Source organism: Palaemon carinicauda, chromosome 24 (assembly GCF_036898095.1).
Source record: "Palaemon carinicauda isolate YSFRI2023 chromosome 24, ASM3689809v2, whole genome shotgun sequence".
NCBI classification, from domain to species: domain Eukaryota; kingdom Metazoa; phylum Arthropoda; class Malacostraca; order Decapoda; family Palaemonidae; genus Palaemon; species Palaemon carinicauda.
This window is the reverse complement of record NC_090748.1, coordinates 681,130-701,129: the sequence shown is the minus strand read 5'-3', so window position 1 is coordinate 701,129 and position 20,000 is coordinate 681,130. Positions and strand designations below refer to the sequence as shown.

Here is a 20,000-nt window from a genome sequence, read left to right as displayed (position 1 = left end):
ACAAAAATATAAATTCTTATCAGTAGCACGCAATTAAGTGACTTGCAATTCTATAAGAGGCCTTTCATATATATATGAAACATGGGCCAAGTCACAGGCCATGGCTTTAGTACCGAAGTTATCAGAGGTAACAAACTAAGCCTTGAAATGAAAGTATCATACCAAGAACAATTTCTTTGAAGTAAATCAAATAACTATGATGTCACTTACGATTGTTATATAATGCAAGGAAATATACACTGTAATGGTTGGAAACAAAATTCCTATTGGAACAATTTCATGCCATTAACCTTGATAACTCCATCAGCAATTAACAGGATGCTTTGATAGCTATATACAAGGTTGTTTATGCAACATTATGTGATGTAAACGCAAGCTCTTCAGGTATATATATAAAGTTTCAACTCTTTCTTCATATATTAAAAGATTCAAATAATTCTTCAGATATATAAAAAAAGATGCAACTATTTCTCCAGATATATACAAAAAGATGCAACTCTTTCTTCAGATATATATAAAAAGAATAAAATCCTTCTTGGAAATATTCCAAAGATGATCAGAAAAAAAGTTTTCGTTTGGCCTCTTTAAATAAAGTACCTCGTACATCTTTGTGTAACAATAATTTATTGTCCCCCAGAGATAACTAAATATATAATTACAATGATAAAACTATCTTTTAAGCTAAGACGAATATGACCAGTATATTTAAAACAAAACTCCATTATAGTGACCTAATAACTTTTCAGTACACCATAGGAACTGACCATGACTAAAATTCCCTGAAGCAAAAGGAAATGATTGATTGATTGATTGATTGATTTTAGGTTTTCTGTCATAAAGAAATGAAACTTTTAAAGTTATTACAAAGGGGAGGACCTCTAAAATATAAGAAGCCATTGAGCCATTTCTATTTTGATAATCCATCAAGGAACTTTGGTTCCTAATCATAAACAAATAAACCTGAAAAAAAAAAATTGAAAAGGGAGAAAAATAACGATGAAAAGTTGGCCATTCCAAGCGTACCATCTCACAAGAGAGCACAATAAGTGGTCCCTCTAGAATGACAGCTTAAATCCAAGGAAAAATATCTCGAAAAGTCACATGGATAACTGGCGTAGGCTGTAATCCATAGAAGGAAGTTTGAAGAAACTGAGATTGTAAGAAAGGGAATCACAGTGTCTTTAAATTATCTATCAAAACCCGGGAGTTTCTTTTTAAACAAATCAAGACAGCTAATGCCTCATCAAGATATAACATAACGAAGAAGAATTGTTTTTAGTCGACATTATTATTATCATTATTATTATCATTATTATTATTATTATTATTATTATTGCTTGCTAGGCTACAACCCTAGTTAGAAAAGTAGGATGCTATAAGCCCAAGGGCTCCCACAGGGAAAATAGCCCAGTGAGGAAAGGAAAAAAGGAAAAAAATATTTTAAGAAGAGTAAAAAAAATAAAATAAATATTTCCTACATAAACTATAAAAACTTTAACAAAACAAGAGGAAGAGAAATAAGTGTACCCGAGTGTACCCTTAGCAAGAGGAAGAACGATATGAAGATGAATCCTGATACCTACATTAGTCAAGAGGGCCTCTTGCTTTTCCAACTGGGGTTGCAGCTTGGCTAATAATAATAATAATAATAATAATAATAATAATAATAATAATAATAATAATAATAATAATAGTAGTAGTAGTAAAAGAAATGGGACATAGATTGTACTATAGAGGTGGTAACAGTTAATAACAAGGTCTATAGAATACGAGGTCTCCTCATCCCTGGTCCAAAAATTGACATTTCTGCGCAGGTGGATTTCGTGACGTCACCACCTCCAAACGGACAGGTGCTACCTACAGTTAAACAAAGTAAACAGGTCGGGGGAATTGTCTTGGTCGTCGATCTAATTCTTGAAAGTGGTTGTGTAAATTTTGACATCAATATTCAATTAACAACATGCCCAATAACAGCTGTGTTTGGATGCTTCTCAACCAGGACGAAAAATTCAGATCTTATATTTCATTCATTTCCGAAGGACAGTGAAACTAGGAAAAAGTGGGTGCACCTCTGCAAATGGGGAGATCATATAAATGTTGAGAATGCCCTGATATGTAGCCGGCACTTTGAAGCGCATATCTATGAAAGGAATTTGATGTAGGAATTATTAGGCCCGCCCCAGACGTAGCTGTTTATCAGAACGATATAACTGATCAGATAAAAATCGTAGCAAGCCATCTAACGTCGCTGCCCTTACACCATTCCGATATATCGTTACAATTTGCATCGGTTCCACAGTTTCCATAATATCATCCGAGGAGGAGGATTCTCTGGCTCTAGCAGGTTTAGCTGTGGCATTATGCGTAAAAAGGGCAAAAAGTGCTTCTGTGAATGCAACTTCAAACGAATTTGCTCATTTTCTTTCCAAAAAATACAGTAATTGAAAATGAAGAAAATTATCTTCAGAAAGAATTAAGCTTGTCTGCTATGTTCTTTTGCTTAAAAGAAAATTAAATTGAAAATTGCATTGATGCTAATTTGGAATATGAGGAAGGTTTATTAGAAGATGCCATTGAAGAATGAGGATTACAATATGTGGGAGGGTTTATAGCTTGGAAGTTTCCTCAGTATGAACTTTTAGGCAATAGAGCAACTAAAGGGGATGATACATGGATTAGTGCTGTAAGAAGGGATGACAGAAAACTGATGAAACCCAACGAAGAATTTTTCGAAATTCTAAAAACAATGGAAAAAATTTTCGTTTGTTTTCATGGCGAAAAATCTTTGAAATAAGGGGAAACGTAATAACTTCATTAGCTGAAATGATAGACGAGCAGATTTCATTACCTCAGGAAGTTATTAGGTATTTTTTACGCTGTCATACTTTTTTTAGGATTCGAATTTTGAATAGAAACATTAGCTCACTTAGGAAAGCTGTAAGTAAAATGTTGAAGTTGGTTTCTTAATTATTCACTTGTAAGACGAAAGATTCAAGACGAGCATAACCATGTTTATCATGGAAGTGGTGAAAATGTGAAAATTAAGGCTTTTATATAGTATTCCTTTATTCTAGTAATTAAATGTAATCAGATCAATTTTTTATGCACAAAATACAGAACTGTTTCCACTGAGTAATTTCATATTCCTAAGATAATAAAGTGGCTCTTAATTTGTTATTAATTACGAATAAATTGACAAAAAAAAAAAAATCCTGTATTTGTATGAAGGTTGACAAGGGAGACTTGGACGCATTGGCTATGCTGACGTTACGGACTATCTCCCCCCAAAACCCCATTTCCTCACTAATCTGCGCGTGAGAAGACCTCGTATTCTATAGACCTTGGTTAATAACTTCTTGTCTAAAAAAAAAATACGATGAAAGCATTAAAACAAAGGCGTAAAACTACAACAAACACATCCATAGTAAAATCTGGCTTGTATTCAGAAAGAAGTGCTAATCAACAGATCGTTAAAATTCAAGATGGGAGTTACACCATTAACGGGTCTAGCGAAATTATATTACTGTTAGTACGCGAGCGTTTATATTTTCAATTCTTCACAAATATAATCAAAGCTACTTCTAGTATTTCCCATCTACCAGCATTTTTTCTTGTCTGAAATGAAACCATCACTTTTCAATTATTATATCACTCATTACTCTTGCCATCTTTTAGTATTTCAATTTATCAGCATTTTTTGTTGGCTAAAAAAAAACTATTCTCACTTTCCAATGATTATAGCACTCATTTCTCTTGCCATCTTTTAGTCTACCAGCATTTTTTGTTGGCGGCTAAAAAAAATATTCTCTTTCAAATTATTATATTACTCATTTTTCTTCCCACCTTTCTAAATACTTTCAGATAACTGATGCTTATTTTTGCAACCCAGTTCATTTTCATCCATTCCCTCATCATCGGGGACAGGTTCAATAATATTGTGTGAATGTCTTTGTAATTTTATCAAATATATTTGTATTAAACTATCATAATTTAAGAAACTTTGCAAAAGGATTTTATTGCATTTAACTTACTTTACTTTACTTAGATGGCTGCTTTTCCGGTCCCATACAGCAGGGGAACCCCACTCTTACTTGTTTACTTGTTTTGGGTTTAAATCCAACCCTCCACTGAAGTCGAGTGAACTAATTCTCGGGCGGGTCCATGTCAATCATCTAACGAAACATTTTCATTATAACTTATAGAATTCCTTAATTGTAGCATCTTCTAAATCATATGATCTTGTGAAAAGTAATGTCTTTAGTTTCTTCTTAAATTCAATTGCTCCCTTTAGGTCCTTCATTTCAGTTGGCAGTTTATTATAATGTCTAGGCGCACAGTAGCTAAAAGCCCTTTCACCAAATTTACTATTTGTTCTTGGTTCAGATAGCCTATGTTTGTCACTCATGTGCCTTATGGTAACTCTCTACAGGACTGATGAAAGGTTTTTTCTGGCATAAAGATAAAATCAGATCTTAGCTCAAACAGTATCTACAACGTTTACAACGCTCCCAAAACGCTAAAATCCCTACCAGTTCACCATCTTGCTTCCAAATCAGTGATTACTTTGCATTACAGCCTATCTGCAGCAAAGCACAACCCTATCATCAACCCCTTCCCTGAACTTTTCAAATCTCCTCCCTCCAACCCCTCTCGATCCAACTCGGCAACCAACCCCCCAAAAAATGAGGCTTTTCTCCGTCATTTCTCCCTCACTCCCTCCTATGATCTTCGAAGGTACCACAGCATCATTAAAACTTATTAATGATATTTCATTTATAAAAGTTTACTAATTACCAAGGCATATTATTCTTTCAAACTCAATTTAATCTTTTTCTCTCGATAAACTTTACTCAAATTAAAGTTTTTAGAGGGACAGTTTTGCACCGCAGCACGAGATTAACAATTTACTTCGATTTATCTTTAGTAAATTGCTAAGGGGCGAAACCCTGGAGGCTGGAAAAAGTGCTAAAATCTTTTTCCTTCGCGAAGGAGAGTTTGAACGCTAATAAAAAACGCACAAACTAACATCCTTAGAAAAAAATGCTAAATAATACTGTTTAAGAAGAATGTTGACATTGGTTTGATGTGTATATTGGAATGCGCACACGGTTTAAGTACTTGATGTTATAATGAAAACTCATGAAATCTGAACTTCCAACATTTTACCCGTTTTGAGCGTTTTCATTTATCTGTATACTAGCGTAAACGAACCGTCAAAAATGATGTCTAAATATTTAGTTAGATATGCGCACACACAGATTTAGCCCTTCCAACCCCCTCCCCCAACTACAACCCGCTGGTTCGGCAATTTGTGGGTGTGTGTGTTTTCGAAACGTACCTCTCAGGGTACCTCCCCCCCTATAACCAGGTAGGACTAACACCCTCTCTCTCTCTCTCTCTCTCTCTCTCTCTCTCTCTCTCTCTCTCTCTCTCTCTCTCTCCTGAGCATGACAGAAACTTGCTCTTTATATAGGGGAAATGGTTCATCGATGTGATATTGCCTTATCAAGCAGGACAATGCCCTAGAGACTGACCATATACATATACAGTACATATACATATTACCAGCGGCCCCCCCCCCCTCCATTTTCGTTATCCCTACCATATTGTTGAACAGTTAAGGGGAGTCGTGATGTCCACTTGGGACCTTCCTCTTTTATCGATTCTAGACATTCTAGATCATCTTGTTGAAATTTCAAGATTTCTTTCACTGTACCTTTAAAAGAATCTCCGTACAATAAAGTTTATCGGCAAACCTTTCAAATTACGTATTACTCCTCCCTGTAAACTGAACTCTTAGTTTGTTACTCAACTGCTTAAATTTACCTTCGCTAAAAATTTGAACATTAGAGTTCCTCAATAATCTAATTACCTGTTCCAGTATTTTTTTCCCTCGTTTTCACTTACATTCTACAGACTAAATTTTCAAATTTGTGTGCTAAGATTCAACTATTCCAAATTTCTTGTTGTGGTTTCCGATGTGGTAACGTCCCTCCTGGTAAACGCCAGACAGGGGTTCGAGTCCCGCTCAAACTCGTTAGTTTCTTTGGTCACTGCAATCTCATCATCCTTGCGAGCCATAGACTGAGGGTTTGGGGGAGCCATTAGGTCTATCTGCCGAGTCATCGGCAGCCATTGCCTGGCCCTCCTTGGTCCTAGCTTGGATGGAAAGGGGGCTTGGGCGCTGATCATACGTATATACTGTCAGTCTCTAGGGCATTGTCCTGCTTGATAAGGCAGTGTCATTCATGAAAGGCCTTTAAACGTTTTTTAGACCTCATTCCAGCTTTCCCCAGGTGTTAACACTATCTAGAATCAGTAAGGTGATAGTACACCTAAATGGGATCTCTTGACTTGATCGAGTCCATTTCTACCCATTAATTTTCGTTTCCTCATTATTATTCATTCACCCCTCTCTTTATAAAAGGCTCCAAACAGTTAACATTTATTTCAACCGAATATTTTGTAGAGAAATTTTAGCGCATGGGAAGACACCAAGCAAACTATGGTTGAATAAAAATTATTCCTTATTTGAGAATAAATCTAAAACTATCAAATACTATTTTTATCATAATCTATTCTATGAGAGTTGAGGCTTTAGCCTTTATCACGGTAAATGATGCTTTAATGCCAAGGTACCAATTAAGTTTAATTAATAACTTGAACAAGCTACTCTGAACTTTATATATATATATATATTATATATATATATATATATATATATATATATATTATATATATATATATATATATATATATATATATATATATATATATATATATATATAAATTACAGTTATAGCATCAGTTGCAATCTTGGATAACAAGGTCGATGATAAAAGACTCTTTAAAACAAGGTTGCTCACAAGGCTGTCTATAGGTGCAATGAAGTGAACGCACACGATGGAAAACATAAAACAAATTCTGGTCTTATCTTTAACCAAATAAAGGATAAACGAGGGTCATTTCCGTATCTGTATTCAAGAATTTTCCCTTAGCGCAATAGCCCATGGCCTACACCTTCAGTGCAGGTTGCTCTAATAGCAGTAACAGCCAAGAGTGTTTGATAGACAATGCATTTCCTAGCTCAAAAAGGAAAAAGAACGAAGCTTCTTCAGTTGCACAATCTAGCCATTTAACAGGAACCGATGAAGGGACCACTGTTCGATAAAACAGCTTTATTGATGAAGCCTGTTCGAATGGCTTCTACTTAAACGTATGACTTCACTGTGTCATCAAATATGTAAATGAATCTGGTTTGTCTTTTATGGACAGACACTACCCATTTAATAAGTGGCCAAGGTTGCAGCTCCAGCTCTATTCAGGAGCTCTGCGTCAGCAATGAGATTCAGTTTACCAAAGATATGGTGAATGGTACAGTGGTATTCAGAAATGGTAGAGATGTCGACATTGACAGGCAGGCACGGCGTTGGACTGTCAAGTGAGGGCGAGCATAAGAGGTATGTGGTCTCGGTGAATGACAAAGAATGTACCTTGTGAGAAGTGGCTGAATTTAGGGACAGTAACTACACCGCCAGTAATTTGCAGTCAACGGTAGAGTAACTGGATTCCTTCTTGGTAAGTTTTGTACTGAAGGAAGCAAATGGGCAAGGTAATCCATTAATAACTTGTTAAGAGTAACCCCCTGACGGCAATGTCCATGGCATTGGTGGATGGTAGGAGGGATGCAGTTGGCATTGTCAAGATGAGACCCATAGTAGTTGATAGGGCTTTCCTCAAGTTGAAGGCAGTTGCCTTTAAAATGATCCACACTTCAGGTTTATTGGCTTCCTATTGAGCGAGTTATAAAAAGGAGCAACAGTGACAACGATATCTAGCAAGAACCTGTGATAGCAATTCAACCTCCCCAAGAATTCCTGCACTCCTTGGACATTTAAGGGCGTGGGGAATCTCTAACTCCAATACCTTCTCAGGGATATGGTTAACGATCTCTAAAGTGATGCCATGAACCATGAATGCCATTTCCTTGGTACCAAAGGTACACATGTCATATCTAATTAAAAGGCTATTCTGCTACAGGCTATAGAGAAAGATTAGCAGGTGACATAGCTGGTACTCTTTGGAGATGAGAAAATATAAGTATGTTAGCTACATAACATACGCAGACAAGAGAGGACCCCCAAGATGCCATTCATGTTTCTTTGAAATGTGTCCCCTGCATTACAGAAGCCAAAGCAGGAGTAATTGAAAGTATGTGTACCAAAGGAAGTTGTAATGTCAGTCTAGAGGGCATGTCTTTTGAGTTCATGGGCACTTGATAATATCACTTCAGGAGGTCGAGGATCAAGTATACTTTAACGCCATGAACGTAGGTGATGATGTCAGCGATGTTGGGGGGGGGGGGGGGGGGGGCTTAGTGGTCTGCTTATACCTTCATGTTAAGACGCCTGTAATCCCCACAAGGGAGTAAGGATCCATCCTCCTTCAGAACCATGTGCTCAATGCCTTTTTGACCAAATCCTATCACTTCCATTTCACCAGATGTCCATTTAACAACCAAGGAGATATAGCGCAGATTTTGCCTAAAGATGTTGTGATATAAAGCGAGGAGGTGGGCGTAGCTATCCGTGGGCACGTTGATGTAGTGGGTGATGTCGGAGGGAGCAGGTGATAAAGATGAAGACGAGTAAGAGCTGCCATTGGTTAAGCATCTGTGTGTGACATCGACCAGGAGGCGGAAATGAGAGAGGAAATCAGCACCAATAAGAGGAGATGTAATGTCAACGAAAAAGAAATCAAAGTGGTACTTGGCGCCCCTTACGATAGCATCAGTATCTTGTAACCGTGGGTGGCAATAGCAGATCCGAAGGCAGCCACCAGGCGAACATTAGAAGTCTTGGAATAAGGAGGTCGCACTCGCAAAGAAGAATGAAGCAGAAAGGAGCCACAGTCACCAGCATCTACCTGAGTGGATACAAGATCCTGAATCAAGCAAAAAGATGAGATTGGATAATGGGGATGCTACTGCCATATGCAACAATTAAAGTCTCCACCAATTAATGTATTTCTAATATCGTCCACCACACCCACAAGAATACTAAATTCTTCAATGAATTTCCTCATATTACTCCCTGGTGGTCTATATATTGATATTATATTCAATACCTTACAGTTTCTTGTCAGTTTTTAATAGATATATTCAAACGTTTCAAATACTATTTCATTCATGATAGAAACCCTAGAGAAGGTTTTCGACACGAAGACACCGACTCCTCCTCCAGTTTTATCCTTTCTTGGTACGTGGTAGAAATAGTGAGCACACTGCGTCATCTCCTGAATCTTTGAGTTATCACTATTTCCCTGCATCTTCAGTCTTTCGGATGTCTAGTCTCCAGTTTCCTCTTGAAAATATTAATATCTTCATTCTTTCTGATGTCTAGTCTCCAGTTTCCTCTTGAAAGCCTTAATATCCTCAGTCTTTCGGATGTCTAGTCTACAGTTTCCTCTTGAAAATATTAATGTCTTCAGTCTTTCGGATGTCTAGTCTCCAGTTTCCTCTTGAAAGCCTTAATATCTTCAGTCTTACGGATGTCTAGTCAACAGTTTCCTCTTGAAAGCCTTAATATCCTCAGTCTTCCGGATGTCTAGTCTCCAGTTTCCTCTTGAAAGCCTTAATATCCTCAGTCTTCCGGATGTCTAGTCTACAGTTTCCTCTTGAAAATATTAATGTCTTCAGTCTTTCGGATGTCTAGTCTCCAGTTTCCTCTTGAAAGCCTTAATATCTTCAGTCTTACGGATGTCTAGTCAACAGTTTCCTCTTGAAAGCCTTAATATCCTCAGTCTTCCGGATGTCTAGTCTCCAGTTTCCTCTTGAAAGCCTTAATATCCTCAGTCTTTCGGATGTCTAGTCTACAGTTTCCTCTTGAAAATATTAATGTCTTCAGTCTTTCGGATGTCTAGTCTCCAGTTTCCTCTTGAAAGCCTTAATATCCTCAGTCTTACGGATGTCTAGTCTCCAGTTTCTCTTGAAAGCTTTAATATTTGCAGTCTTTCCGATGTCCCGTGGGAGCTTATTGTATAGTCTCCGGCCGCATATTTAAAGCCTCTAGAGTCTAGAGCCTACAGTATTATCATTATTATTATTATTATTGTTAAGTTACAACCCTAGTTGGAAAAGCATGATGCTATAAGACAAGGGGCTCCAACAGAGAAAATAGCCCAGTGAGGAAAGGATAGAAGGAAAAATAAAATAATCTAAGAACAGTAACATTAAAATAAATATCTCCTATATAAACTAAAAAAACTAACAAAACAAGATAGAATAGTGTGTCGGAGTGTACCTTCAAGCAAGAGAACTCCCACCCAAGACAGTGGACAACCATGGTACAGAGGCTATGGCACTACCCAAGGCTAGTATCCTCCTCCTAGAAGAGCTGCCTACCACTGCTAAAGAGTCTCTTCTAGCCTTACCAAGAGGAAAGGGGCCACTGTACAATTACAGTGCAGTAACCCCTTGAGTGAAGAAGAATTGTTTGGTAATCTTAGTGTTGTCAGGTGTATGCGGACAGAGGAGAATCTGTAAAGAACAGGCCAGACTATTCGGTGTGTGTGTAGGCGAATGGAAAGTGAACCGTAACCAGAGAGAAGGATCCAATGTAATATTGTCTGGCTAGTTAAAGGACCCCATAACTCTCTAGCGGTAGTATCTCAACTGGTGACACAATCCAGACCTGCTCTTAGTCGCAGAGATCTGGACAGAAAAAAAAAAAAAAAAGGAAATGCGAAATTCCAGATATTTCGTTCATCAGAATCGGCAGATCTTTCGAAGCGAGATTTTGACATAAAAGTTTAATCATAAAAGATTTATGCGATTGCATATATGCGAAAGCATATTGGCAGCACGCATGCCGTCGGATGAAAAGGGCATGCGAAATAATATTGCATTCATCCCCTTGCAATATTCAAAATGCAACATTAAATATTTTCAATCGTTATAATCATTCAATTGCATTGGACGCGGATACACGAAAAACGGAATCTAAAACGCGGCTTTATGAAGAATAATGTTTTGAAAAAAAAATTCTCTTTTGGCTAAGATTGCAATATCGAACAGTTCGTTGGACTTCATTAAAAATCATATTGACAAACAGGTCGGGCAAAAGCTTGTTGGCCCTTTATTTAAAATATATGCGTACATATATCATTTCCTAACTTCATTTCGTAACGTACAAAGAAATCCAATTTTTCTATATCAATTGGTAATCCTTTATCAATGCGCTGAATATTTTTACTCGACTCTCGAATCGGAAAAAAATGGGGAAAAAATATATACGGGTCAAAAAAAAAAAAAAAAATCTCGCCACTTAATTAAAAAAGATTCTGCATTCAAAGTTATTACAAAAATTCCACCCAATCGGCTGTGTGTATTTTCGCATTTATTAATGGAAATATTTGCGAAACGCATATATATAGAAAGCCCTTAATCCCGGTGTTATTTGAAATAACCAATTAAACAAAACGGAACGCTTTCAATGGAGCCATCGGGCTTATTTCCCTATTGGAACAGGGCGATCTGAATATGGTAAATTGCAGGCTCCCGACTGTATCTTTGATGGGAGGGGGGAGGGGGGGAGGGAGGGGGAGGGAAGGGGAAGGGCCACTCCTAGTGCCACTTCCCCCAGCAGCTCTGACAAACAGCTCGCTCAAAAGTCAGCCGGGTGATTTAATAGCTCGCTCACTGATAAACAGGAGATGGAGAAAGGCTCAGATATTGAAATTGCCGTTTATACAATATACAGACAATTTTGGAATCCTGTGTACGACACTCACTCGCCCAGTCACTCCTCTCTCTCTCTCTCTCTCTCTCTCTCTCTCTCTCTCTTTCTGCGTCTGTCTCCCAAGTATAAGGCTTCCACGCAAAGCTTGCCAGAGGCGCGATAACGACCCATCTGACGATGGCGAAGAGCAAGAGGAGGAGAAGGGGAAGGAGGAGGAGAAGGAGGGATGAGGACGAAAGAGCGATGATTATAACAGCTATCGAAGAGTCTCAAAAGTGAATTTCCTATTCGGTCCAATCTCGTTTGGTGTAGCATCAAAGAGAATCCGACTCTCAAAATTGGAGAGCGTTTGTGACCTGCCTGTGCACAGCAGCCAATATATTTGGCGGGCTGCTGCAGGCAATACTGGAAACTAAATCTCTGTGTGTATGTGTGCGTGTGCGCGACTGTGTGCACCAGAGTAGGCATGTATGTCCATGTGTGTGTGTCCATGTGCGACCGGTCAACCCGCGCGCTCTCCTATTGGACATTGTTAATAATACCCCGGCTTTAGCCTGCCACCTTTTAGTGGGTTGCAGGTGATCTCCTGGATTTTTCCTTCAATTTTATTTTCCTCTTTCATCTTTCTTTTTGCCAGTGCAGGGATAAGGGGAGGGGAGGACGGGCATTTAAGGTCAAAGACGGTCGTTGAAAGTCCTTTATAATAATGGAATGGCGTTATACCATCAACCATCGCACTGGAATATCCGAGAAGAGGCTACAAGAACAGAGTAGACAACTGCCACCAAGACGCAACCCACCAAAGCTCGGAAGCGCTCCTTCTTGGCCGCTACGTCCCACGTCGTTAGAGTTCAATCTCGGTCGAAGGAGCGGACAGCCCGTTTAGGGCCGTGTCTCCAGCGTCCCGGGAGAACACGGTTGACTTGCCCCAGCGAATGGTTGATTAGCGATAACAAACAATCATTATCATTTTATTGCTTCCCCTACACATTAATTCAACCGGGAGGCGCGTTTGTCGTGCCCGCTTGTTTCCATTTCCGAGACTAAATTACTCTATTAGGAGTGAAACAGACCAATATAGAGCGAACGGTTGTTTGTTTTGGGCGGGTATCCTGCCGGGGAGAGAGAGAGAGAGAGAGAGAGAGAGAGAGACAAGAGTGGAGGAATAGACTGAAAGGGGGAGGGGGAGAGCCTGTCTGATATGATTCAACTCGAAAATGGTTTAGAAACACTGATGGGTGGTTGGATAAAAGAAGAGAGAGAGAGAGAGAGAGAGAGAGAGAGAGAGAGAGAGAGAGAGATAATATGCTCATTAACTTCACTCCACCTTTCTTTCACTCACTTTTTTATCGGTTATTTCACTCGATGTAATTTTTTTAATCGAACTTTCTGTAGAGTCATTGTTTATCCAGGTCTCTCGAGAGCAATGGCACGTCAAACACTTGAAACTGGAAAAAGAAATTCCGCAGATAAAAATTTCTTTTATTAAGTGAGCTCTTCATTATGGTAGCTCCCATAAAGACCGGGATGGACTTGCAAATCCTTCAAATATAGAATTCCTAAAGAATTGATTATCGACTGCTATGATTGATTGATAACATTAACTAAAAGATAATTGTTACCTTCGTCAACGGAGTAGCAAGGATGTTATGTTTTACCCTGTTTGTGTGTGTGTGTGTGTGTGTGTGTGTGTGTTTGGGAGCAGTTTTCTGGCCAAAATTTCAATTGTAGAGTAATGAAACTTGAAGGGATTAACTTATGTAAATAGCTGAAAATTATCAAATTTTGGATGGTCAACGCAAAAGGTCAAAGGTGACGGTCAAGCAAAATGTCCAATTCAAGTAATCAGCCATAAGTTTGTACACCTTTGGCACAGAGACTTCAAAATTGGTTCATATTTGAGTGTATAAAATCCACGCCAATTAATACATGTTAAGGTTAAGGTCAAGGTCGAGAAAAAGGTCAAGAAATGAGCAGCCACGGCGGAGGTCTGCGCTCTACTGAGTGCTCCTCTAATAGTTGAATAATATACAAGGTGAATTAAAACGAACTAAGAAAGTTTGCGTGATGTGGACTGTCATAGAGAGACCTTAAACAGACGCGAGTTGAAGGATACATACGGCGAGACAGGGGCTATTTGGCTATAGGGGTAAGTTGAAACAGCTGCAATATTTTATACATTTGACTATAGATTGCTCCGATATCAATTATCACGTCATTACACGTTTGTTCAGTTACCAAGAAACTGTCATCTAGTAGATTATGTGCAGGAGAGTGGACTTGTTCAGTTACCAAGAAACTGCCATCTAGATAATGTGCAGGTGAGTGGACTTGATCAGTTACCAAGAAACTGTCATCTAGATAATGTGCAGGTGAGCGGACTTGTTCAGTTACCAAGAAACTGCCATCTAGATAATGTGCAGGTGAGCGGACTTGTTCAGTTACCAAGAAACTGCCATCTAGATAATGTGCAGGAGAGCGGACTTGTTCAGTTACCAAGAAACTGCCATCTAGATAATGTGCAGGTGAGCGGACTTGTTCAGTTACCAAGAAACTGCCATCTAGATAATGTGCAGGAGAGCGCACTTGATCAGTTACCAAGAAACTGCCATCTAGATAATGTGCAGGAGAGCGGACTTGATCAGTTACCAAGAAACTGCCATCTAGATAATGTGCAGGAGAGCGGACTTGATCAGTTACCAAGAAACTGCCATCTAGATAATGTGCAGGAGAGCGGACTTGTTCAGTTACCAAGAAACTGCCATCTAGATAATGTGCAGGAGAGCGGACTTGTTCAGTTACCAAGAAACTGCCATCTAGATAATGTGCAGGTGAGCGGACTTGTTCAGTTACCAAGAAACTGCCATCTAGATAATGTGCAGGAGAGCGCACTTGATCAGTTACCAAGAAACTGCCATCTAGATAATGTGCAGGAGAGCGCACTTGATCAGTTACCAAGAAACTGCCATCTAGATAATGTGCAGGAGAGCGCACTTGATCAGTTACCAAGAAACTGCCATCTAGATAATGTGCAGGTGAGCGGACTTGTTCAGTTACCAAGAAACTGCCATCTAGATAATGTGCAGGTGAGCGGACTTGTTCAGTTACCAAGAAACTGCCATCTAGATAATGTGCAGGAGAGCGGACTTGTTCAGTTACCAAGAAACTGCCATCTAGATAATGTGCAGGAGAGCGGACTTGATCAGTTACCAAGAAACTGACATCTAGATAATGTGCAGGAGAGTGGACTAAACAACTAAGGTTTGACTTTGTTGAAGGCAAGTTAAATCTGAGTGGCTGCTATTCTTTGTTGAAACATATACTTAATTATTTGACATGATTGATTTCCAGCTAAAATTTCGCTTGAAATATGGGAATAATTTGACAGACTAAGCTTTAAAACTATTACTATTACTATCACAGGCCAAGCTACAACCCTAATTGGAAAAGCAGAATGCTACAAGCCCAGGGACCCCAACAGGGAAAATAGACCGGTGAGGAAAGGAAACAAGGAAAATAAAATATTTTAAGAAGAGTAACAACATTAAAATAAATATTTCCTATATAAACTATAAAAACTTTAAACAATACAAGAGGAAGAAAAACCAGATCGAACAGCGTGCCCGACTGTATCCTCAAGCAAGAGAACTCTTAACCCAAGACACTGGAAGACCATGGTACAGAGGCTATGGCACTACCCAAGACTAGAGAACAATGGTTTGATTTTGGAGTGTCCTAAAAGAGCTGCCTACCATAGCTTACCAAGAGGAAAGTAGCCACTGAACACGCACAGTGCAGTAGTTAACTCCTTGAGCGAAGAAGAATAGTTTAGTAATCTCAGTGTTGTCAGGTGTACGAGGACAGAGGATAATCTGTAAGGAATAGGCCAGATTATTCAGCGTATGTGTAGGCAAAGAGAAAGAACTGTAACCAGAGAGAAGGATCCAATGTAGTACTGTCTGGCCAGTCAAAGAACCCCATAAGTCTCTGGCAGTAGTATTTCAACGGAGCGGCTGGTGCCCTGGCCAACCTACTACTACTAACTGTTAGGTTATTTATTAGATACAATTCTGATAACTTTTGGGTTGGGGCATGGTTACATAGGAAGAACGGGGCAGGTTGGCAATGTGCCAACTTGCTCCGCATACATATTCATAATTCTTAGAGAGGCAGTTTTGGGCAATATTACAATATTTTTCTTATCTAATTCTCAGAGATGGTTAGAACATAACAAGGAAAAACTAAATGAGCCTCAACTCTAATTGATGTGCAACTAAGTATACTCCGGATAGCTAGGTTGGTAGCGTCGCAGGCTTCTGTTTCAGAGGTCCCGAGTTTGCGTCCCCGCCATGACGTGGATGCTGTGAGACCTTCTACCGGGGGTTACTCACCAGAGTGGGTTCTGGGGGGGGGGAGGTTAGAGGGGCCTAGTGATAGTCCCTGCTGGCTTATGGTCGCCCGAGCAGAATGATGTAGATCGTCTGAGTGGAGACCTAAAACCCGCAACTTTTTTTTTTTTTTTAAGTGCAGTCAAATGTGTGAAATGTGAGCCCAAGTCTATGAGAGAGTAGTAGGAGAAACCTCTGTCTGGTGGTTGCCTCTGATTGGCTGAAGGAAAACCGGAGAGAATTTTCTGTTTATCCAGTGTTACTTTTGAGCCGGAACCGGGAGATGTGTGTGGGCTCCAGCAAGTTCTTAAAATTTTCTTAGATTGTGCGTTATAGTGTTTATTATTAATCATTTAAGTAATTAAAGAGGTTTTATTGGTTATAGTAATGTGTGGGAAAGCAGAAAATTTCCCACAGGTGGGACTGCTCTTATCAAAAAGCATTGCAAAGTTGTGAAATTGGCATTTAATTTCGAACACTTGCACGTTATTGCCAGATAATATCTGATGAATAACTGGTAGGGTGAAGAAGGTTCATCTCTTACAGACTATTATTTTCTGAAGAATCTGAACATGGATCTTTCTACGTGTCTGTAACATTTAGTCGATATTTATTATGCATATCTGTGAAGAACTTCAGAAAATTGTCATATCAAAATGATGTATATGGCAACAAATCTATTCCAAATTCCTGTTCAGAAAATGAGATGGCTGGTGCTGACTTTTTTCTTTTTTTTTCAAGAAATAAGTACTTATCAATTAGATCACCAGAAGTAACCAGCCTTTAAAGAGCAACACGTTTAAATAAGAAAAGTAGAAATGTTTTTTTTTTTCTCCTTGTAATCTACAATCTGTCCAAGATGGCTACGAGTTTACTCCAGGGAACATATGGAACATGGATGAAATTGGGGTAACAACAGTTCAGAAGTGTTTAAAGTAACTCGTAAAGGCTCTACACAAATTGGAAAAATTACCTCAACATAAAAACGAAAAATTGTCACAGCATCTACAGCTGTCTCAACAATAGGTAGAGCAGGACCTCCTTTGTTTTCTTACATTTCGGCGATCATTTTCTGATTAATGGCCCTCCAAGTAGTTCTGGAGCTGCCAATCCATGCAGGAGGGGATGGAAGAGTGTAGTTTTCCAGAGTTTCTTAAGCTTTTGGTGAAACATACCAAAATGTTCAAAAGAGCACCCAGTGCTTTTATTACTAGATAACCATAATTCTCCCTTTTCCATATATGGCTTGGATTATTGTACTGCAAATGGAATTGTTGCTCTTTCATTCCGATGGTGGCCGATGTGGTAACGTTTCTAATTGGTGAACGCCAGACTGGGGTTAGAGTCCCATTCATATTCGTTAGTTCCTTTGGTCGCTGTAACCTAACCATCCTTGTGAGCTAAAGATGGGGGGTTTAGGGAAGCCTATAGAGGTCAATCTGCAGAGTCATCAGCAGCCATTGATCCTGGCCCTCCTTGGTCCTAGCCTGGGTGGAGAGGGGGCTTGGGCACTGATCATATGTATTTTTGGGCTCAAGCCATGTCGTCCTGATGGAAGGTTCCTATAAGTAGCTTCGCTCAAAATCCGTCATATAGTCAGTCTCTATGGCATTGTCTTGCTTTCTAGGGCAATGTCACTGTCTCTTGCCAACTGCCATTCATAATCGTCCTTTAAATCTTTAAAAACAAAACACTGTTCTTATAAGAAGCAACCACTTGATGTAAGTGTTTACGAACCACGAAAAAAAGTATGCAAATAAATTATGTGATTCTTGGATGATAAATCATCCTGGTTCTACTATGACTAAGTATGACATTCCAGATGTAGTTTCCACCGCCTTGCCACTTGCTATACATCCTGCCAATATCTTAGTGGGGCTCAGACCTGTATGGATTTCACTCTTCAATAGATATATATATTTCAGGACTAAGATTTTCTGGGTGAATATATAACAGACAGGTCTCTGCCTAATGATTTGTCCGAAATACAAGCATCACCAGAAAATGGGAGCATTAATATGATACATTAATATCCCTCTGAGGCTAATATTTATTTTGTGATACAAGTGTTCATAAACTACCCTGAAAAGTTAAGGATTTTTTTTTTTAAATTGAGAACAGAGATTCAAATGGCAGCGTTTATTTTCTTATTTTCATAGCCCGTCTAGAGCGCTGGGTCACGGAGTCAAGAGGTGTGTTAATCACTCTTGCGTAATTTTCCTTGATAGCGAACTCAGATTTCATCATGAAGATTATATAACTATATATATACTTTTAATAAAAATAACTAAACTGGGTATTGGTAATACTATTAGCTATCATAATCAGCGAATCTAATCTTTTTGGTCATTTTGAATTACCATGCTGATCAAGGCAACTTTCGATTTCTATACTTCGGTTCGATGATAAAACATTGATATATGTGGGAAAAGATGTAGACAAAGAAGATATGTGGTCTATAATAAACTGAATTCTTTAAAAGTGTATTAAATCGAAATTATAAATTTTGAAAGAAGATTAATCATCATCATCATTATCATCATCATCTCCTACGCCTATTAACCCAAATGGCTACAGTCAGATTTCGCCAGTCGTCTCTATCTTGATTGATTGATTGATTTAAAATTTTCAGGCATCCCGACATCTAAGGCCATTGACGCCGATCTCCATCTTGAGCTTTGAATTCAATACTTCTCCATTCATCATCTCGCACTTCGCGTTTCAAATTCCTCAGCCTTGTAGGCCTGGGTCCTCAAATTCTTTTAGTGCCTTGTGGAGCCCAGTTGAAAGTTTGGTGAACTAATCTCTCTTGGGGAGTGCAAAGATCATGCCCAAATCATCTCCATCTACCCCTTACCATGATCTCATCCGCATAAGGCACTCGGGTAATCTCGTATAGTTTTCGAGGAAGTAATGAAAATTATAAGGAACGGCATGCTAAGTATTCCAGTATTGAGAGCGAAGTCAAAGAAAAGAAAAGAAGATAATCACACAGAATATGATAAAACTCTAATAGCCAGGCCTTCTCCATCATGAGGCTCAATTCTACACAGTACTCTAGAAGCCTTATTCCAGCTGTGACCAAGTTGTGGAATGATCTTCCTAATCGGGTAGTTGAATCAGTAGAACTTCAAAAGTTCAAACTTGCAGCTAATGTTTTTATGTTGAACAGGCTGACATGAGTCTTTTTATAGTGCATATATGAAATATCAGGTTTAATGTTGTTAATGTTTTTCAAATATTTCATTTTAATTGTTCATTACTTCTAATATCGTTTACTTATTTCCTTTCCTCGCTGGGCTATTTTTCCCTGTTGGAGCGCTTATAGCATCCTGCTTTTCCAACTCGGGTTGTAGCTTAGCTAATAATAATAATAATAATAATAATAATAATAATAATAATAATAATAATAATAGGAAACCTCTGTGAACAGATTCACATCCTTTTCCGCTCCTTAAAGCAAATTATAAGACCAGTTTTTACCCAAAAATTTCTTATTCATTTATGGTAGGATCAATAAGAATCGGTCACTACCTCAAATCAACACGAAGACGCGATTATCCAAAATAATAAGTAACAAAAATCTCATATGTATAAAAGATTTTTTACATCGAGCTTTCATATTGCATAAAATATCTGTTTCATTCCCCTAAACTGTAAAAAATTTGCATTAAAAACGGTAAAAATCCTGGAATAATTGTTGCCAGATATTTACAGTTTTAAAAACGGATATATTGACGTAAATGAGTGATATTACGGTCACCAGCTTGTAAAATATAATAAAATATTGGAAAATTACGGTCGCCTGTATTCCACCGAAAATGGAGACAAATATATTTTTACGGAGAATTTCCGTTTAAAGCCAGATATTTAC

The 20,000-nt window shown here is 38.5% G+C and overlaps 1 long non-coding RNA gene and 1 pseudogene across 1 annotated transcript in view; one reads left to right on the top strand and one right to left on the bottom strand.

The window, feature by feature from the left end:
• The window catches only part of LOC137617789 (uncharacterized), a 596,344-nt gene that overhangs the window by 504,212 nt on the left and 72,132 nt on the right, over positions 1-20,000 (bottom strand). The gene's annotated exons all lie outside the window — the stretch shown is intronic.
• Positions 14,460-14,915, top strand: LOC137618551 (uncharacterized; annotated as a pseudogene).